General features: G+C 53.8%; 1 protein-coding gene across 1 annotated transcript in view; it reads right to left on the bottom strand.

The window, feature by feature from the left end:
* The window catches only part of LOC144950867 (semaphorin-6A-like), a 144,812-nt gene extending 127,026 nt beyond the window's left edge, over positions 1–17,786 (bottom strand). Inside the window, 2 exon segments of the mRNA XM_078881018.1 lie at positions 14,882–15,102; positions 17,701–17,786. The gene's annotated coding sequence lies outside the window, so the exon portion shown is untranslated.
* Positions 17,787–21,062: the final 3,276 nt, after the last annotated feature.

The raw sequence follows: 21,062 nt of genomic DNA, 5'->3' as shown, positions 1-21,062 counted from the left end.
TGTGTGTGGGGTGTGTGTGGGGTGTTTGTGGGTCTGTGTGTGTGTGTGGGGTGGGAGTGTAAGGGTGTAGGGCTGTGTGGGTGTGGGGAGCTCTCGAATCTGAGATGTTTCACACGTGCCGACTGGACATCCGTAAAACACAATAGTAGAAACAAATCATCCGACTCCGGTTTTGTGAACTGGGGCAGCTTTCGGAAGCGGAGATGGGGGGGGGGCAATACCCCTCCCCCTCTCTCCCCACCCACACAACCCGCCCCGCCCCCTCAGCCCCGACTCCCTGCCCCTCTGTAACACACGGACACGAGGTGGGGGGAGGGGGGTGAATAACTCCACGCGGTGAGTCCGCGGACTGGAGCACCCTCCCCCTATCTCTGTCTTCCCGTGGCTGCGAATTCACACGGGCCACCGCCAATGAACCCTCTGCCTCCTCCTCCTCATCTCTCTCTCTCTCCTCTCTGTCCGTGTCGTCTCCTCCTCCGATGCGTCTCACTCTATTTGCTACGGCAGTCGGGCCCCCTGGGCTAATGCGAATTCTATCCCAACGTTCGGGTAACCGACCTCCCCCCCGCTCCCCCCTTCTCCTCTCAGCGAAGGTCGTTTGGTTCCACGGAAATCTCTCGTTTCGCGATTTTTCTCGTCAAGCGAGTGTTGGGAAATGCACGCCCGAGGCTCCATTTGCTCCGACAGCATCTCACTCGCTCTCACCAACTCGTTACCTTGCGCTCACTCGCTCGGAGTCGACCTAGGGGAGGCCCAGGACCGGTTCACATTATCCGTCACCGGTGTTGTTCGGCCGCGAGCGGGGAATCGAACTCGGGTTGCCGTGGTTCGTAACGCAGTGAGCTAACCGCTGCGCCACCGCTCCTGCTAAGACAAAGATCTCGTGTATAGCTTTAGCAGGCTATTGGGGCAAGTGCTGTTAGCGAGCACCTATGAAGGCCGCAACGGCACACGTGGGGGTGGGTGGCCAGCACCACGCCCGGCCGCCTTTGTCTCCCTAGTGGCGATGATTACACACCGCAGCAGGTACTCTTTTATGGCTGAGTCGACCTATGCGAGGCCCAGGACCGGTTCACATAATCCATCACTGGCGTTGTTGGCCACGAGCGGGGAATCGAATTCGGGTTGCCGTGGTTCGTAACACAGCGCGCTAACCGCTGTCCCACCACTCCCCCCACCCCCCCACACACACAGAAGCACGCACAGCTGACGATGCAACACCCTAATAGCCCAAGCAGCCCCCTTACAGAATCAGAATATCTGCTTACACCGGAGGAATCCGAAGAGGTATAAAAGCTGATAATTGTCTATGCAAACATGACTCCTCGTAAAAAAGGTGTCAGTTTTGTTGGCAGATAAAAGGGTAAAAAAACTATTATCACATTTTTTTTACTGGCAAATGAGGTACCAAAGGTATAAAGCTCTTTTCTCCTGGTCACAGATGTCCCGCCTAAGGGGGCGGGTCACAGCCTCGAATCTAGAGCAGTAACATCGGTCGCGCTCTGCACGCATCCGGGGAAAACGTGAGTCAGCGAGAGACACCGACTCACCCCGCGCCATCTCCGCGGGATGCTGGGAAGAAGAAAAAGTTATTGGCGCAAAAAAAGACTAAACTTTAAAAAACCCATCATCATCATCATAACTAACACCCAAAATAAATCAAATAAATAATAACCCCCACAAAGTAAAAATTGCGTACACTCGGCGCATGCTGGCACGAGTAGCAGCAGCAGCAGCCTCCACGTGGTGGCATTCTGCTCGCCGGCAAAATGTCAGCAGCAGCCACGGGAACGCGACTTTTGATGAGCGATTGCAACGCCCGAGATGGCAAAGCTGAGCTCCCTGGTAGGTCTAGAATGCCGACAATCGCACGAGATTTGGGGTGTCTGGCCCGACCTGTAGTGACCAGTGGATTTTGGAGGTTTGCATTGGCCACGTTTGGAGAACTCCGAGACGACAAATGAGAGATTTCCGGTCCTGGAACGCTCAAAACGGAACGAGATTTCCACGTTGACTTGCGGTTGCGTGGCCCAAAGTGACCGGGAGACACTCGTTTGCGTTGTTCTCGTCGACTGAAGCTGCAGTTCAAGTAGCCGCTTGTGGTCGTTGTTGTAATCGCCGGCGAAACGTCGCACAATCTCGAATTGTCAACGTCGTGGGCAATTTAACTTTTCAACACGCACATCCGGCACGCGTGCGTTGGAGCGGCAAATTAAGCGGCACGTGTTTGTTTTGCGTGACAACCTTTACTCGGGTTGGGGTGGGGTGGGGTGGGGGGCTAAACAATGAAGACTGCTACGTCGGGTGGTGGCGGGTTTAACGACACGTTTGTATGCACGCGATCTAATCCCCGAAAAAATAGCATTGTTCATATTATTATATTAATATTGTTATAAGGGAGTTGAACCTATCGTCGTGTGTGCTACGATGGGGCGGCTGTCGTCGTTGTTGTGGTTGTTGTTGTGTGGAGTGCCGCAACTCGGTGTTGTGTGCGCTCGCTCGCGCCGCGTTCGTCGCTACGATCTGCAGAATGGCGCCCTCCTCCTCCAAACGCCGTGCCGAAACCAACAGACGCGAAACCTAAAGCGTGCGTGTGCGTGCGTGTGTGTGTGCGTGCGTGTGTGTGTGAGTGTGCGTGTGTGTGTGAGTGTGCGTGTGTGTGTGCGTGCGTACGTGCGTGGGTGTGTGTGTGTGCGTGCGTGGGTGTGTGTGTGCGTGTGTGTGTGTCGTGGGGAGCGGTGGGTGTAGTGGTTAGCACTACGCTGCACTACGATCCCGCCCGACTAGGTTCGAATCCCGCTCACGGCCACCACCGACGATGATTTTACGAACCGGCCCTGGGCCTCCCCTAGGTCGACTCAGCCTCAAATGAGTACCTGGTGCGGTGTGCAAACATCGCCACTGAGGAGACAAAGGTGGCCGGGCGTGGTGCTGGCCACCCGCCCCCTCGTGTGCCACGGTGCCGGCCTTCATAGTTGATCGCAACGAGCACTTGCCCCGACAGTCTGTCAAGGCTACACGGGGGATCTTTGTCTTTGCGTGTGCTACGATCCCGCGCGTTGCTATTCCAATCAGCCCCCAATGTGTTTGGGGAGCAGGGTGGCATTTCTTGGAATACATTTGCCTAAATTAACAAAGTTGCCTCATTAAGCAGCCTCTTGTAAGACGATGCCTGCGACTACGATGCATCCAAGAGGGATGTTAACTACCTCGCCTTGTACGCAGGAGGTCGTGGGTTCAATCCTGACACTGACGACGCCTGTGAACTTTGAGTTTGCGTGTCGCTCTCCCCGTGGTACGCGTTGGGTTGTTTTTCCCCCCTCCGATCTTCTTCCCACCACGTTCAGAATCAACACGCATTGTGTGTTCGCTGCTGTGAGTCTCCACACGTTGACGATATGCCACTTCGTGGTCGCTATCCTTTGTGACAGGCAGGCACGTTTCTTACAAAAGGGCTCTATGTAGCAAAACAAAATTAATAGTTTCGTTATTAAGTTGAGAAGGTGTGGTACTGGCGCTGCTACAACCTCGGATTACACAAACACACGGGACTCACTCATCCAGTCAAGGGCAGGAGGGGGATGATGAGGAGGAGGAGGAAGGGGGGGGGGTGTACGGGACACCGATAACGAAAGTCAATTAATTGTTGCCAAGATGCGTCTTGCTAATCGCTCCTCGTAATTATTTGGCATCCTGTCAACAACAACAAAAACACTCCCCAAACAAACCAAACAACTTGGAATTTAAAGCAACAATAACAACAAACAAACAAGCCATGTTCAGGTGGCTTTCACCTTTCCTTTGATTACTTCCCGATTCTAATTTCCGCAAGGGAGTTCATGTTTTTTTGCGTGAATTTTTTTTGTTCGCGAATCATCTGATCTCAAACGTTTCCCCAAAATCGTCATCACCGTCAGCCGTGATGATGCACAGATGGAGAATCACAACAAGCTCTCACCGCGGTGACTGATCTCCACGCAAGATGTAAGCCACGGAACTCATAACGAGTCAGTGTCAGAGTGTTCAATACGACGGAGGAGAAGTCAGCAGCAGCATCATCATCATCACCACAGCAGCGACGGTGATTCACCACTCCACGACACTCCTGACCACAACCATCTTGGCTCGTCAACCACCTCCATGTAGATTCATAGCTAGGCTCTGCATCACCACCACCATCATCATCATTGGTATGAAAAAGCCACGAAAACTATTGACTCACATAGAGGCCCATAGACTCACATAAATACCCATAGACTCACACAGAGACCCATAGACTCACATAAATACCCATAGACCCACATAGAGACCCATAGACTCACAGAGGCCCAAAGACTCAAATAGATACCCATAGACTCACACAGAGGCCCACAGACTCACATAAATACCCATAGACTTACATAGAGACCCATAGACTCACAGAGACCCATAGACTCACATAGAGACCCATAGACTTACATAGAGACCCATAGACTCACAGAGACCCATAGACTCACATAGAGACCCATAGACTCACGTAAAGACCCATAGACTCATGTAGAGACCCATAGACTCACGTAGAGACCCATAGATTCACATAGATGTCCATAGACTCACAGAGAGGCCCATAGACTCCCAGATAGACTTATAGACTCACACAGAGACCCACAGACTCACAAAGATACCCATAGACTCATACAGAGACCCATAGACTCGCACAGAGACCCATAGACTCGCACAGAGACCCATAGACTCACACAGAGACCCGTAGACTCACACAGAGGCCCAAAGATTCGCAAAGAGACCCATAGACTCGCAAAGAGACCTATAGACTTACACAGAGACCCATAGACTCGCAAAGAGACCCGTAGACTCGCACAGAGACCCATAGACTCGCACAGAGACCCATAGACTCACACAGAGACCCGTAGACTCACACAGAGGCCCATAGACTCGCACAGAGACCCATAGACTCGCACAGAGACCCATAGACTCGCAAAGAGACCCATAGACTCGCACAGAGACCCATAGACTCGCAAAGAGACCCGTAGACTCACAGTGCATCTCCTGCCACAGTACTCGCTACCTACCTTCCGTTTGTGTAGAGCACCCTCCCACCACCCGACAGTGAAAACGAATACATTCACAGGCCGTCTCGCGGACAAAGGCGATGCTAATCCGATTCCATGGTGCGGCAAAACAACACCACAGTGGAGCATCCGCGAGCGGGCAAAGGTTCGAGTACAAGTCACGTAGGTAAAACATCAAAATTAATAAAAAATAAAATAAAAAAATAAAAACAAAAAATAAAAATCACGACGTTTCGGAGGCAACACAAAAGCAAGTTGCTTTTAAGGGATTACATCTTGAATCATTGCCTCACTTGATGCAGCTAATCTGGCTGTGACGGTCCCACCTGATGACGGAGACTTGTGTTGCCTCCGAAACGTCGTGATTTTTTTATTATTTTTTTTTAATTAATTTTGATGTTTTACCTACGTGACTTTATCGAAAAAACCTAAGAATATGAATCCTTGCAGTCACGAAAGCTTCAAATCTAGAATTAAGTTCGAGTACAATTTGTACGTGCAATAATTAAATAAAAATGAAAATGCTTGATCACCGCTCTCGACGTAACCGGTTTTTTGCTGAAAATCCAAAATCTCTCGGCACATTCGCCGCTCTTGCTCGGCTCTCCTCTCTCTGCTGGTGCTGGTGGTGGTGACAACGTGTCGTACAGTACGGTAGCAACTCGATATACGAAGGAGATGCGTTCCCGGGGCTGCGTTCGTATACTGAAACGGCGTATATCGAATCACTCGCAACGGCAGTGCGATGAGGAAGCGTTCCCGGCCCTCGTGACGTACTCTTTGGTGCGATAAACACGACGCAACTCACCTAATTAATATTGTAAAAAGAGACAATTTACGTTGAAAATAATATAATATTTCATGCTGTACTGTATTAGACCGATACATAATTACCTATAATTGTATTAATTACCATTGCAATATTTATAATAAATCCTAAGTTCGTTACACTGAACCCTCGTATATTGAATATTAGTGTATCGATGTGTTTCGCTTCAGTGGCGAGATGTTAACTACCTCGCCTGGTGTGCAGTAGGTCGTGGGTTCGATTCCGACCCTGACGCCTGCTGCTGTATATTTGGAGTTTGCGTGTCTCTGTCATCATCACGGTGGCTAGGAGATGTTAACTACCTCGCCTGGTGTACAGGAAGTCGTGAGTCAGATCCCGACCCTGACGCCTGCTGCTGTATATTTGGAGTTTGCGTGTCTCTCTCTCTCATCATCATCACGGTGGCTAGGAGATGTTAACTACCTCGCCTGGTCTACAGGAGGTCGTGGGTTCGATCCCGACCCTGACGCCTGCTGCTGTATATTTGGAGTTTGCGTGTCTCTTTCTCTCTCCGTGTTAGTCGCGTGGATTTCTCTCCAGGTCCTCCGTTTACCCCTCCACATTTAGAAACAACAAACACGCGTTCCGAGTGCTCGACTGCTCTAAATCCCCACACGATCATGATATCAGCCACTTCGTTGAGCGATCATTTGTGATAGCCAGGTAGCTTTAAAAAAAAAAGAGCTATAGAGCTCAGTGGACCTTAACTGGTAAAGTTTAAAAATACTTAAGTTCAATAGTTTCTAGATTTCTAGAAACTAGAAATTATCCAACATTACAGGATACAGGAACTCCTCTACTTACGAACGAGTTAGGTTCCAGACGTCTGTTCGTAAGTCGATTTGTTCGTAAGTCCAACTTTACTTGTGTCAATTCCAATCATGTCGTACAGTATGTACACTGAACACGGGGGAATAGCTTTAAAAGTTGTATCATCTCCTGCAGATGTAGATGCCACTGGTTCTTCACGTTCTGCAGATGTAGATGCCACTGGTTCTTCACGTTCTGCAGATGTAGATGCCACTGGTTCTTCACGTTCTGTAGATGTAGATGCCACTGGTTCTTTGTGTTCCGCAGATGTAGATGCCACTGGTTCTTCACGTTCTGTAGATGTAGATGCCACTGGTTCTTCACGTTCCACAGATGTAGATGCCACTGGTTCTTTGTGTTCCGCAGATGTAGATGCCACAGGTTCTTCACGTTCTGTAGATGTAGATGCCACAGGTTCTTCACGTTCCGCAGATGTAGATGCCACAGGTTCTTCACGTTCTGCAGATGTAGATGCCACTGGTTCTTCACGTTCCGCAGATGTAGATGCCACCGCCGCCATCTATTGCTTGGTGGTCGAACTTACGACTCACGGGTCCGAACAGGCAACTGGATATACGGGACCAGGTTTGTTCGTATCTCTCTGAAAGTTCCTAACTGGAATGTTCGCATGTAGAGGAGTCCCTTTATTAGGAAACCTACGCCATCTAGGGACACGCCTCGGGCTAGGCGATCCCGGTGGTATAAAAAAACCAGCGACACATCGCTGCTCCGACACCCCCCGCCCCCCTTTCTGACTGCGAGCGGCTTAAACTCCAGAGGGGTCGTCAGCCCGACTTCGTGACGCTATCCGCCGAGGCTGCTACCGACGTCGCATTCACTCGCACGCGGTTAGCGGCTCTTGAATAATAATTATTATTATTATAATTGGCGAGTGTTTTTTTTTCGTTTCACCGAATTCGAAAAGGAGGAATCACTCATCTTGTTAGAAAAAAAAATGTTGTTGGTGGTCGCTTAGCCTCTACCACCACCAACTCACTGAATAAGAAAGAAAAGACCTCGTGCAGGATGATGGGGTCGCACCGCCAAGGCACGGAGCGTGCCACGCGAGGTTTCGTTCCGCCCGTCAGCCTAAATCAGCGTTTCTGTTGAATGGATGGGGAGTGTGTGGGGTGGGTGGGTGGGCGAACCGTTGACTCAGAATAAAATAACCTACCTACCCCGCCACCCATTATATTTGTCCCGAATGTCTGTGCCTGCCCCCCTCCCCCTGGCCAGATCGACAACACGTGCCAGCTTCCAAGGACAAAGATCCCCACCCCGTGCGGTCTTCACAGGCTGTGGGGCAAGTGCTGTGAGCGAGCAAATCAGCGCCTATGAAGGCCGGCGCGGCACCACGGACGCGTGTGGGTGGCCAGCACCACCACCACCACCACCATCACGCCCGCCCGGCCGCCTTCATTAAACTCGGCGTGGCATTGAGAGGAGGTCGCAGGCAGCGGTGATGGGATAGAATGTGGGGGTGGGGGGTGGGGGGTGATGCGGGGGGACCCGGGGCAAATCTCACCCCTTCCCCTCCCCACGACGCCTTCATTTGACATCGCCGGGACGTCGGAAGCTCAGGGCCCCCCAAAGCGCGGGGCCCGGGGCGGTCGACCCGATTGGGTGTTCCCCCTCGAGGTCATTCCCTCCATATTCTCAGCCCCCCACCCCCATCGCTCTCTCTCTCTCTGTACCTTCACCTTTGCTGGGACGATTGTGTTTGTCTTTACACACTTCAAACGATTCTAGGTTTGAATTGCAAATCGCTTGGAAAGGAAGGGAGTGAGGGAGGGAGCGTGGCTAGCGTTGTGGGGGGTGGTTGGGGAAAGGGAGGGGGGTTACGGGGGGGGGGTGTTTGGTGTAAGGAAGTGGCCAAACATTCCGATGCAGGACCCTCCTCGAGGAAGAATCTCAAGACACTCCTGGGAGGCAATGCCTGGGCCTTGTGACCTTTGTTATGTATTCCTTTGCAATTCGCCACTGATTGTGAGCGTGCAAAAGAAAAGGCGGCGGGGAGGGGAGGAGGGGGGGACGGGAGGGGAGGAGGGGGGGAGGGGAGGGGAGGAGAAAGGGGGGAGGGAGGGTGGGAGGAGAGGGGGAGGGAGGGGGGAGGCGCCATAACTCGCGGCCGCACCGATTACCAGCACAATGAATGGAATCGCCGTCTCCGTCTTCTTAACAAAGACGAAGATCAGTTGAACACGTGGTCGGCTTTCGCGGCCAATATCATCCGCAAGAGAGGGTCACTCTCTGCTTTGGGTGAGATCGCGTAAAATATTGAAAATGTGTCGTTAAAACCCGCCACCACCCGACACAGCCAACTATCAAGGGTTGTTGGCACGTAAACGGAACGTGGCCAATTCGTCACTAGTACAGCACTAGTGTATTGTGTAGTATTGCATAGTGTAGTGTAGTGTGTAGTAGTGTAGTATATAGTGTATTATACTAGTACAGCACTAACCGGTTGTGTGTTGGAGAGCCAAGCCACAACATGAACAATCTAAGTACGACGTTTCGCCAATAATCTCAACTAGCTTCAATGCCTGACGATTCACGTTGCTATCTACGCGGTCTAAACCCCAAAACAACTCTATCATGAAATACAACGATGCCCTTCCACGCAACAACGCCTTGGTGGGGGTGGTGGGGGTGGTGGGGGTGGTGGAGGTGGTGGAGGTGGTGGGGGTGGTGGGGGTGGTGGAGGTGGTGGGGGTGGTGGAGGTGGTGGAGGTGGTGGGGGTGGTGGGGGTGGTGGAGGTGGTGGGGGTGGTGGAGGTGGTGGAGGTGGTGGGGGTGGTGGGGGTGGTGGAGGTGGTGGAGGTGGTGGGGGTGGTGGGGGTGGTGGGGGTGGTGGAGGTGGTGGGGGTGGTGGGGGTGGTGGAGGTGGTGGGGGTGGTGGGGGTGGTGGAGGTGGTGGGGGTGGTGGAGGTGGTGGAGGTGGTGGGGGTGGGGGTGGTGGGGGTGGTGGAGGTGGTGGAGGTGGTGGGGGTGGTGGGGGTGGTGGGGGTGGTGGGGGTGGTGGGGGTGGTGGAGGTGGTGGGGGTGGTGGGGGTGGTGGAGGTGGTGGGGGTGGTGGGGGTGGTGGAGGTGGTGGGGGTGGTGGGGGTGGTGGAGGTGGTGGGGGTGGTGGAGGTGGTGGAGGTGGTGGGGGTGGTAGGGGTGGTGGAGGTGGTGGGGGTGGTGGAGATGGTGGGGTGGTGGTGGGGGGGGGCACCTGTGAAGACCCGAGTTGGGAGTGCGGGTGGGCCCGGCCGCCTTTGTCTCCCCAGTGCCGATGTTTACACACGCCGGGTACTCCGCACTTGAGGCTGAGTCGACCTAATGGAGGTCTCGGGACCGGTTCAGGCGGCCGTCAGCGGCGTTTGGCCGCGAGCGGGAATCGAGCGACGGTCGACGGAGTTCGGAGCGCGGCGCTAACCACTGCGCCACCGCTCCCCGCACACCGGACAAAGATCCCCAGTATAGTCTTCACAGACTGTTGGGGCAAGTGCTGTTCGCGAGGAGCAACCTACGGAGGCCGGCACGGCACGCGAAGGGGGTGGGCCAGCACCACGCCCGGCCGCCTTTGTCTCCCCATTACACACCGCACCAGATACCAAGTGGAGGAGACCCAGGACCGGTTCAGATCTGCGCCACTGTGAGCGGTCGTGGACGGGAATCGAACTCGGATCGCCGGAGTTCGCAGCGCAGTGCAGCGCGCTCACCACTGCGCCACCGCTCCCCACACACGCGCACACACACACACAGACGCGCACACACGCACACACACGCGCGCACACACACAGACACGCGCGCACACACACGCGCTCACCACTGCGCCACCGCTCCCCACACACGCGCACGCACGCGCACACACACAGACACGCACACATACACAGACACACGCACACACACACAGACACACGCACACACACACACAGACACACGCACATACACAGACACACACACGCACAGACACACACACACACGCACATACACAGACACACACACGCACAGACACACACACACGCACAGACACGCGCACACGCACGCACAGACACGCGCACACGCACAGTGCGTGTTGCACACGAAGACAAAGCGCTCATCACACCCTCACCCACCCCTCACCCTCACCCACCCCTCCCGTCACCGCCGTCATCAACAGCCACAGCCAATCCACTGCTGGATGGAAATGATTCCCCGCACCTCCATGGTGTCATCATCATCAACAACAACGACAACAACAACACATATAACAGCGCACACAACGAAGGTTGAACCCAGTGCGAGCAGTCGAAAGCAGCGACTCGAGCCGCCGCTCGGGGTGGTAGGGGCCACGCCCGACCGCCTTTGTCTCCCCGGCGAGAGCCTCGCCTCGTTGTGGTCGCACCGCCACCAAAGGCAAAGAGACCCGCGCAGTGTAGCCTCGACAGACTGTTGGGGCAAGTGCTGTGTTAGCGAGTAGCAGCACCCTATGAAAGGCCGGCACGGCACACGAGAGGGTGCGGTTTGCCAGCACCACGCCCGACCGCCTTTGTCTCCCTGGCGACGATGTTTAAACTCATTGAGACGGGGTCGAACTCGGGTAGGAGGCCCGCGACCGATTCCGACAGCAGCCGCTGGGGTTATGATTGTCGTGAGCGGGAATCGAACCTCGGTTCGCCTGGTTCGTAGCGCAGCGTGCTGTGACCACTGCACCACCGCTCCCCACCCCCCTCCTCCTCCTGCGCCTCCACCGCCGCCTCCGCCGAGGCATTAGGGACGACATTTACATTGCAGGCTGAGTCTGCATAGAGGGTGGCCCGGAGCAGGGTCCAAAAAAATCCATCGATTTAAACGATCTGAGCACGTTAGGGCTACGAAATATGCGCATCGATTCTCGAAACCGTCCACTGACCCCCTGGTTCGCGACTCGCGCACAAAGATCGGTGCTCGTTCAGGCTGAGTCGACCTAGGGGACGACCAGCGTCGTATCACGCATCACTCACTTTGGCCCGTGGCATAGGAATTGAACTCGGCCACGTCTATCGCCGAGTGAGTTCACCACTGCGCCAACATCGATAACGATATACACGTGGATGTACCACCAGCACATGTACACGAATCAATCGGAATATTAACCCGACAGCCCTTTGTCAATCGACTGCTGGATGGATAGATTGGAGGCGGGATGAACGGGATGTTCGCTGTGTGCCGGGAATCCAACTCGGGTATGCGAGGCTCGCGGAGCTTTTCAGCGCAATGCGCTAACTATTGCGCCACCGCTCCCCATAGACCCACTATACTGTACACACAAAGATCCCCCCGTATAGCCTTGACAGGTTTGTTGGGGACAAGCGCTGTCAGTGAGTAGCAAGCCACGAAGGAACGGCACGACACACGACGGAGTGGGTGGTCCAGAACCACGTCTCGGCCGCCTTTGTCTTCCCAGTGGCGATGGTTAAGCACCGCACTAGGTACTCATTTGAGGCTGAGTCGACCTTGGGGAGGCCTATGACCAATTCAGACAATCACCGGGTTCGTAGCGCAGCGCGCAACCCACTAAACTACTGCTCCCCCAGCAAAGCAGCACACACACAGACACACGGAGAATCCTGGCACAGTACGGATTCAATTGCCACAGCAAAAATTCAATTGCCAGAGTACAGATGAAATTGCCAGAGTACAGATTATATTGCCAGAGTACAGATTATATTGCCAGAGTACAGATTCAATTGCCTCAGAACAGATTATATTGCCTCGGTACAGGTTATATTTCCACAGTACAGATTTAATTGCCAGTACAAATTCAATTGCCACAGTACAGATTCAATTTCCACAGTACAGCTTCAATCACACAGTACACATCTTCCACAGTACAGATTAAAAAGCCACGGTCGAACTCCAATTTCCGCAGTACAATTTCGCAATTCCCACAGCACAGATGGGCGCAGGTTTGGTCACAGCACAATTGCTGCTCTCCACAGCACAGATCCCTCCGCCTGCCACAACAGCGTCGTTCCAATACCCGCAAAGTAGTCCCGGCTGACACAGTACATCCCGTCCCAAACCGACTTACGCGCTATAGGGGGGGGGGGGCTGCGTTATTTAACATTGATTTATGATGTCCGTGCAATATCTATTCTTTTTCTCTCGCTCCCATTTCCCACGTGACACAGCGATTGTGACTAAGACAAAGATCCACCCCGTGTAGCCTGCAACAGACTGTTGGGGACAAGTGCTGTTAGCGAGCAGCACCTGTGAAGACCGGCACGGGTGGCCAGCATCACGCCCGGCCGCCTTTGTCTCCCCATTGGCGATGTTCACACACACTGACAAAGATAAAAAGATCCCAAATTTAGCCTTAACAGACTGTAGGGGCAAATGCTGTTAGCGAGCACCTATGAAGGCCGGCACGGCACACGAGGGGGTGGGTGGCCAACACCACGCCCGGCCGCCTTTGTCTCCCTAGTGACGATGTTTACACACCACACCAGGTACTCATTTGAGGCCGAGTCGACCTAGGGGAGGCCCGAGACCGGTTCAGATAATCGTCACTGGTGTTGGCCGTGAGCGGGAATCGAACTCGGGTCGCCGGGTTCAGAGCGCAGCGCGCTAACCGCTACACTACCGCTCCCCACGGCACACACACACTGGCACACACACACTGGCACACACACACTGGCACACACACACTGGCACACACACACTGGCACACACACACTGGCACACACACACTGGCACACACACACTGGCACACACACACTGGCACACACACACTGGCACACACACACTGGCACACACACACTGGCACACGACACATTAACAAAAACACGCAGATTATAGATCGGAAGAGCAATGTGACGACACAACAGCAGTCACTCATGTGCCCATTTCTCGTTCTACTTAATGCGCTCCACCACTTTCGGGAGCCTCAGCATCGGCCGCTTTGGAAACGACCCCTTCTTCTCCTCCTCCCTGATCCTCTCTCTCTCGCCGTGCACAGACACCAAATCGTGAGCGCTCGAATTCGCCACGGTGTGGCTGGCCTTGCCACGCAGCCCCATCTCCTACCACAGTACAACTAACTTGACTTTACTACAGCACACAGACCAGCTCCTACCACAGTACTACAGCACACACCCAGCTCCTACCACAGTACTACAGCACACAGACCAGCTCCTACCACAGTACAACTGTCTTTACTACAGCACACAGCCAGCTCCTACCACAGTACAACTAACTTGGCTTTACTACAGTACACAGACTACCTCCTACCACAGTACAACTGCTTTACTACAGCACACAGACCAGCTCCTACCACAGTACAACTGTCTTTACTACAGCACACAGCCAGCTCCTACCACAGTACAACTGTCTTTACTACAGCATACAGCTCCTACCACAGTACTACTACACACAGACCAGCTCCTACCACAGTACAACTGTCTTTACTACAGCACACAGACCAGCTCCTACCACAGTACAACTGTCTTTACTACAGCACACAGCTCCTACCACAGTACATCTTCAGCTCGTTACAAACGCATCACACCCTAAACACTCCCCACACACACTCACCACACACACTCACCACACATTCACCACACACACCACACACACATTCACCACACACACACACCAGACACACTCACCACAAACTCACCACACTCACCAAACTCACCACACTCACGACACACACATTCACCAGACACTCACCACACACCCCACACACACTCACGACACACACACTCACCACACACACTCACGACACACACACTCACCACACACACACTCACCACACACACACACACACCACACACACACACCACACACACACAGCACACACACACACCACACACACACACCACACACACCACACACACACCACACACACACCACACACACACCACACACACACCACACACACACCACACACACACACACCACACACACCACACACACACAGCACACACACACACCACACACACACACCACACACACACCACACACACACACCACACACACACCACACACTCACCACACACACACCACACACACACACACCACACACACACAGCACACACACACACCACACACACACACCACACACACCACACACACACCACACACACACCACACACCACACACCACACACCACACACCACACACACACCACACACACACACCACACACACACATTCACCGAACTCACCGAAAGCAGCGCCTGGCCGGGTATCACGATCTCCGCCCACCTCTCGCCGTCTCTCTCAGCCGGAGTCTCAGCCGTAGCGTCTCCCCGTGTCCCCGTGTCTCCGTGTCCACGTGTCCCCGTGTCTCCGTGTCCACGTGTCCCCGTGTCTCCGCTGGTCGTCGTCCCCCCGTGTCCCTGGACCTCCCCAGGTTCCGAGGAGAGTTAATCCAGGTCGCCGGCTGCTGAGAGCAGAGAAGCCAAATGAGACTGAGATTCCTTACACTGGCTCTCTGTCTGTGTGTGTGTATCTGTGTCTGTATATCTGCGCGCGTGTGTGTGTCTTTATCTGTGTGTGTGTCTGTATCTGTGTGTGTGTATCTCTGTATATATGCTGCGTGTGTGTATATCTCTGTGTGCGTGTTTGTGTATCTCTGTGTTTGTGTGTGTATCTGTGTGTATCTGTATGTCTGCGTGTGTGTGTATCTGTGTGTGTGTATCTGCGTGTCTGTATATCTGTGCCTGTGTGTGTGCATCTCTGCGTGTGTATCTGTGTACCTCTGTGTTTGTGTGTGTATCTGTCTTTGTATATTTGATTGTCTGTGTCTCTGTGTCTGTATATGTGTGTGTGTATCTCTGTGTATCTGTGTACCTCTGTGTTTGTGTCTGTATCTGTCTTTGTGTGTCTGTGGGTGTGTGTGCCCATCTCCGCGACAGTGTCTAAGTGCGTATGCATCTATGTGTGTGTGTGTCTGTGTGCCTAGGCATGTGTGTCTGTGTGTGTCTCTGTGTGTATCTATGTACGTGTGTATACGCGCGTCTTTGTGTGTGTATGTGTGTCTGTGCGTGTACTGTATCTGTGTGTGTGCAATTCTCAAACCGTGTATGTCATGTATCTGTGTGTCTCACGGCGTGTGTGTCTGCGTGTCTATAGGTCTTCATAGGTGCTCGCTAACAGCACTCGCCCCTATAGTCTGCCAAGGCTATACGGGGGATCTTTGTCTTTGTGCTTCTAATAAATATCTGCATGTGCCCATGCCTTTTGTCGTGTGTATCTGAGTGTACGCGTCTTGCGTGTGCACGTGTTTGCGTGTGCACGTGTTTGCGTGTGCACGTGTTTACGCGTGCGTCTGTGCAGGTGAATTGTTGTTGTTGTTGTGTTTACGTGTGTGTGTGTACAACCGTGTCTGTGTCTCAATTGAACCGAGCGCAGTGCGCTAACCGCAGCGCCACCGCTCCCCGCCCATGCACCTCTCTGCGCGTCGCGACTCTATGGGTAGCGGAGCTGCGCTCTGACGCTTGCGTACACGTAGCTGTGTGTGTGTGCTGTGTGTGTATGCTGTGTGTGCTGTGTGTGTATGCTGTGTGTGCTGTGTGTGTGTATGCTGTGTGTGTGTATGCTGTGTGTGTGTATGCTGTGTGTGTATGCTGTGTGTGTGTGTATGCTGTGTGTGTATGCTGTGTGTGTATGCTGTGTGTGTGCTGTGTGTGTGTATGCTGTGTGTGTGTGTATGCTGTGTGTGTGTGCTGTGTGTGTGTGTGCTGTGCGTGTGCTGTGCGTGTGTTGTGCTTGTGCTGTGTGTGTGCTGTGTGTGTATGCTGTGTGTGTGCTGTGTGTGTGTTGTGTGTGTGCTGTGCGTGTGCTGTGCGTGTGTTGTGCGTGTGCTGTGTGTGCTGTTTGTGTGCTGTGTGTGTGCTGTGCGTGTGTTGTGTGTGTGCTGTGTGTGCTGTGTGTGTGCTGTGTGTGTGTATGCTGTGTGTATGCTGTGTGTGTGTGCTGTGTGTGTGCTGTGTGTGTGTATGCTGTGTGTGTGTGCTGTGTGTGCTGTGTGTGCTGTGTGTGTGCTGTGTGTGTGTGTATGCTGTGTGTATGCTGTGTGTGTGTGCTGTGTGTGTGCTGTGTCTGCTGTGTGTGTATGCTATGTGTGTGTGCTGTGTGTGTGCTGTGTGTGTGCTGTGTGTATGCTATGTGTGTGTGTTCTGTGTGTATGCTGTGTGTGTATTCTGTGTGTGTGCTGTGTGTGTGTGCTGTGTGTGTGCTGTGCGTGTGTTGTGTGTGTGATGTGTGTGCTGTGTGTGTGTGCTGTGTGTTTATGCTGTGTGTGTATGCTGTGTGTGTATGCTGTGTGTGTGTATGCTGTGTGTGTGCTGTGTGTGTGCTGTGTGTATGATGTGTGTGTAGGCTGTGTGTGTGTGCTGTGTGTGTGTGCGATGTGTGTGTATGCTGTGTGTGTGCTGTGTGTATGCTGTGTGTGTGCTGTGTGTGTATGCTGTGTGTGTGTGCTATGTGTGTGTGCTATGTGTGTGTGCTGTGTGTGTGTGCTGTGTGTGCTATGTGTGTGTGCTGTGTGTGCTGTGTGTGTGTAAGCTGTGTGTATGCTGTGTGTGTGCTGTGTGTGTGCTGTGTGTGTATGCTGTGTGTATGCTGTGTGTGTATGCTGTGTGTGTGTGCTATGTGTGTGTGCTGTGTGAGTGTGCTGTGTGTGCTATGTGTGTATGCTATGTGTGTGTGCTGTGTGTGTGCTGTGTGTGTATGCTGTGTGTGTATGCTGTGTGTGTATGCTGTGTGTGTATGCTGTGTGTGTGTGCTGTGTGTGTGTGCTGTGTGTGTATGCTGTGTGTGTATGCTGTGTGTGTGTGTTGTGTGTGTGCTGTGTGTTTATGCTGTGTGTATGCTGTGTGTATGCTGTTTGTGTGTGCTGTGTGTGTGTGCTGTGTGTATGCTGTGTGTGTGTGCTGTGTGTGTATGCTGTGTGTGTGTGATGTGTGTGTATGCTGTGTGTGTATGCTGTGTGTGTATGCTGTGTGTGTATGCTGTGTGTGTATGCTGTGTGAGGTCTCACTCTAGACGCGCTCTTGCTGATCGCTGCGCGCTGCTAGCGGCAGTGCGCGGATCCAGAACGATTCTCCCTCCCGTCTCTGTCTCTGCTGCCCCCTCTCTCCACCCTCTCTCCACCCTCTCCCCTCCCTCTCCCCTCCCTCTCACACTCTCGCAACCACCGACCAATAGGATCGCTCCCCCTCCCCTGCCTCACAAAGCACCAAACCCATCCCACCAACTTCCCACCCACCCCCCACCCACCCACCCCACACCCACCAACGCAAAGACAAAGGTCCCCCGTATAGCCTCTTTGACGGACTGCAAAGGGCGAGTGCCGCTCGCTAATAGCAACCCCCTGGTAATGAAGGCCGCAACGAAGCACCCATCACGCCGGGCCGCCTTTGTCTCCCCCGGTGGTGATTTGACGACAGTATTCATTTGAGGCTGAGTCGACCTAGAGGGGTGGGGGGGTTCAGGATAATCCTCACCGGTGTTGACCGTGAGCGCGAATCGAACTTGTGTTGGCCCCAGGTTCGTAGAGCATCGCAGCGCGCTAACCACTTGCGCCACCGCTCCCCCCGCCCTCCACCCACACGCACTCCCCCACTCGCTCCCTCCCCCACCCACTCACCCACCCACCAGCCCCCCCCCACTCACCCCATCACCCACCACCCCCCATCTCCCCCATGGGTTCCCTACCTCCCATCACTGCGCGACTACCATCCCCCACTCCCATTGCCTTGGAGTGATGTTTTGGTCTGGCAAAGCTATGGCAAAGGCAAAGATACCCCGTGTAGCCTTAGCAGACTGTTCCGGGCAAGTGCTTTTAGAGAGCAGCAGCAGCAGCAGCGGCGGCTATGAAGGCCGCCTCGGCACACGAGGAGGTGGCGTGGATCAGAACCACTCCCGGTCCGCCTTTGTCTCTCTCGCGGTGGCGAGATGTCGACTACCTCGTCCGGTATGCAGGAGGCGCCGAGGTTCGATCCCGACCTCGGCGCCTGAATGTTTGTGGATTGTTCCCCGGGTCCTCCGGTTTGTTCCCCGCTCCACGTTTAGAAATGAGCGTCGTGCATTTCGACAATTTCCACACTTCCACACGACCGTGGTGATGGGCCACATCGCTGACCCATCATCTGTGACAGCCAGGAACGCTTCTCAAAAGGTAGCTATGTAGCAGCTCAGTTTGCCTTAATTGGTAAAAAAAATATCTATATATAAAGTAACAATCGTGGCGATGTTAACCCACCGCGTCAGGCACTCGTTTGAGGCTGAGTCGACCTAGGGGAGGCCCAAGACCGGTTCAGATAATCGTGACCACTGGAGTCTGAGTGTGGCTATGCACAGAAACACTCAGACCGCCCTCCCCCTCCCACCCCCTAACCCCCCTCGCGTCCAGCAATATTCAATGCAGGGGTTGGTGGACCATGAGAAGATCTGCATAATTGCGCGCTCGCGGATTTGGGTGTTAACCGGTGTAACCGCTGCAACTGGTTAATTGTGCAACCGCTGCAACTGGTTAATTGTGCAACCGGTGCAATCGGCTAACGGGATCGATCGTCGACTGCCCGTTCCCGGTGGGTCACGTTCGTTAATGAGCCCCCCCCCCGACTCCGATTGGCACGCGCGGACGTAACAAACGGCACGGCGGCTGCGTTCACCACGTGGTAGATTTACTCCCACCCCACCCCTCCCCCACCCACCACCCATCCCCCACCCACCCACCCACCCCTCCCCCACCACCTCCCACCAACACCACCACCAACCCCGCGACTAGTAACACCGCGCCATCGTCATCGTGCGAGACATTTTCGTAAGCGTGGGAGAGAGAGAGAGAGAAAAAAAACCAGTAACCGCTTTTTTAACCGTTTTTTTGTAAATACAACAGGAGTTGTGTTCAGATGTTCGAACGCCAAAATGTATTTTACCTTTTGCGAGTAATCAAGAACTGCATTAGCCCCACATGCAGACACAACGTGCTCTGATAATAACCAGAGCACGCAGATAATAATCTGCGCGTTGTCTTTGAGACTGACTGGCCTACAGCAAGACACAGCAGCAGCCTTCTTCAGGGCCCAGCCTCTGCCACACGCATCACAGGATGTACTGCTCGGGCTGAGCAGCTTTACCATGGGACTCATGATATTAAACACATTCCTGCAGAGGGAGCTGGTAGGAACGTTGGGTTGCTCGGTCAATGGCCAGGGTGAACGGCGGCGTGGTGTATTCCGCAAATATGGCCGACTGTGAGGGCGGGCACAAGCCGGCGTGAGTAGGTTAAACGTTGAGTTTTATAAGGGCACCACGGGGTGACCAGCCCCTCCCCACCCAGCCCCACCCCTCCCACACCCACCCAGCCCCACCCTCCCCACCCAGCCCCTCCCCACCCTCCCCACCCAGCCCCTCCCCACCCTCCCCTCCCAGCCCCTCCCCACCCAGCCCCTCCCCACCCAGCACTTCCCCACCCAGCCCCTCCCTCCCCACCCAGCCCCTCCCTGCACGTTGGACGGACACAATAATCCCCTGTGGGCTAAGTGTAACCAGGAGGTTCCTACCAGTTTAACCCTGCTGGTTATGCTAACTGGTTATACGTAGGTATGACATAAAATTAATCACGACGTTTCGATCGCAACACAAGCAGTTCCACTTCTGGATTATATTTTCTCTGCCCGAGGACGAACCGCTTGTATTGCGATCGAAACGTCGTGATGTATTTTATTTTTCCTACCCACGTGACTTTACCGAAATACCCAAAGAGTATGGATTCCTGCAGTCACGAAAGCTTCAAATCAAGATTGGTTATACTCACTCATGCCAACCCACCGTGGATATTGACGTTGAAACCCAATTCCCGTGGACGTCCTGGAGGAGTCGTGCCCTGTCCCTCTGCCAAGAGAAGGCGGTCACAGCAAAGATGCGCACTCCCATCTGTTCCGTCTATACGAGGACGGGGGAGGGGATAGAGTGTTTCCCCCTCGCACGCGTGTTTCCTCCCACGCGTATTAAACACTCGTTCGTCCGCTGATAACAGCTGAACACGTGGAGGATCGCAGAGCTTAGAGGGGAATTCGACGCGGGTTCCCTCCGCTGAATCAGACCGTGCCACGGTGGTTCTTGGAGGTCGACGCATCTCTGCTTTGCAGTAGCAACAGCAGCTGTGGAGAGTGTGGTGGTGGTGGTGGTGGCGGTGGCGGTGACATCATTATACTGCAGGATCTGTCCGTGTCTGTCCGGTGCTCACGATGCTCCATTGGCTGCCCGTTGCCGAACGAATAGGTTGTTATAAGGTCGCCGCGCTCATTAACACGCACAAAGCGCTTGCCACAAACGAACCACAATGCCTTGCTGATCTCGCTAAGGAGCATAAACCACCACCACCACCACGTG

This window comes from Lampetra fluviatilis, chromosome 59, assembly GCF_964198595.1.
Source record: "Lampetra fluviatilis chromosome 59, kcLamFluv1.1, whole genome shotgun sequence".
Taxonomy (NCBI): Eukaryota; Metazoa; Chordata; class Hyperoartia; order Petromyzontiformes; family Petromyzontidae; genus Lampetra; species Lampetra fluviatilis.
Note: the sequence above shows the minus strand (reverse complement) of the source record. Positions and strands in the feature narration are given on the sequence as shown.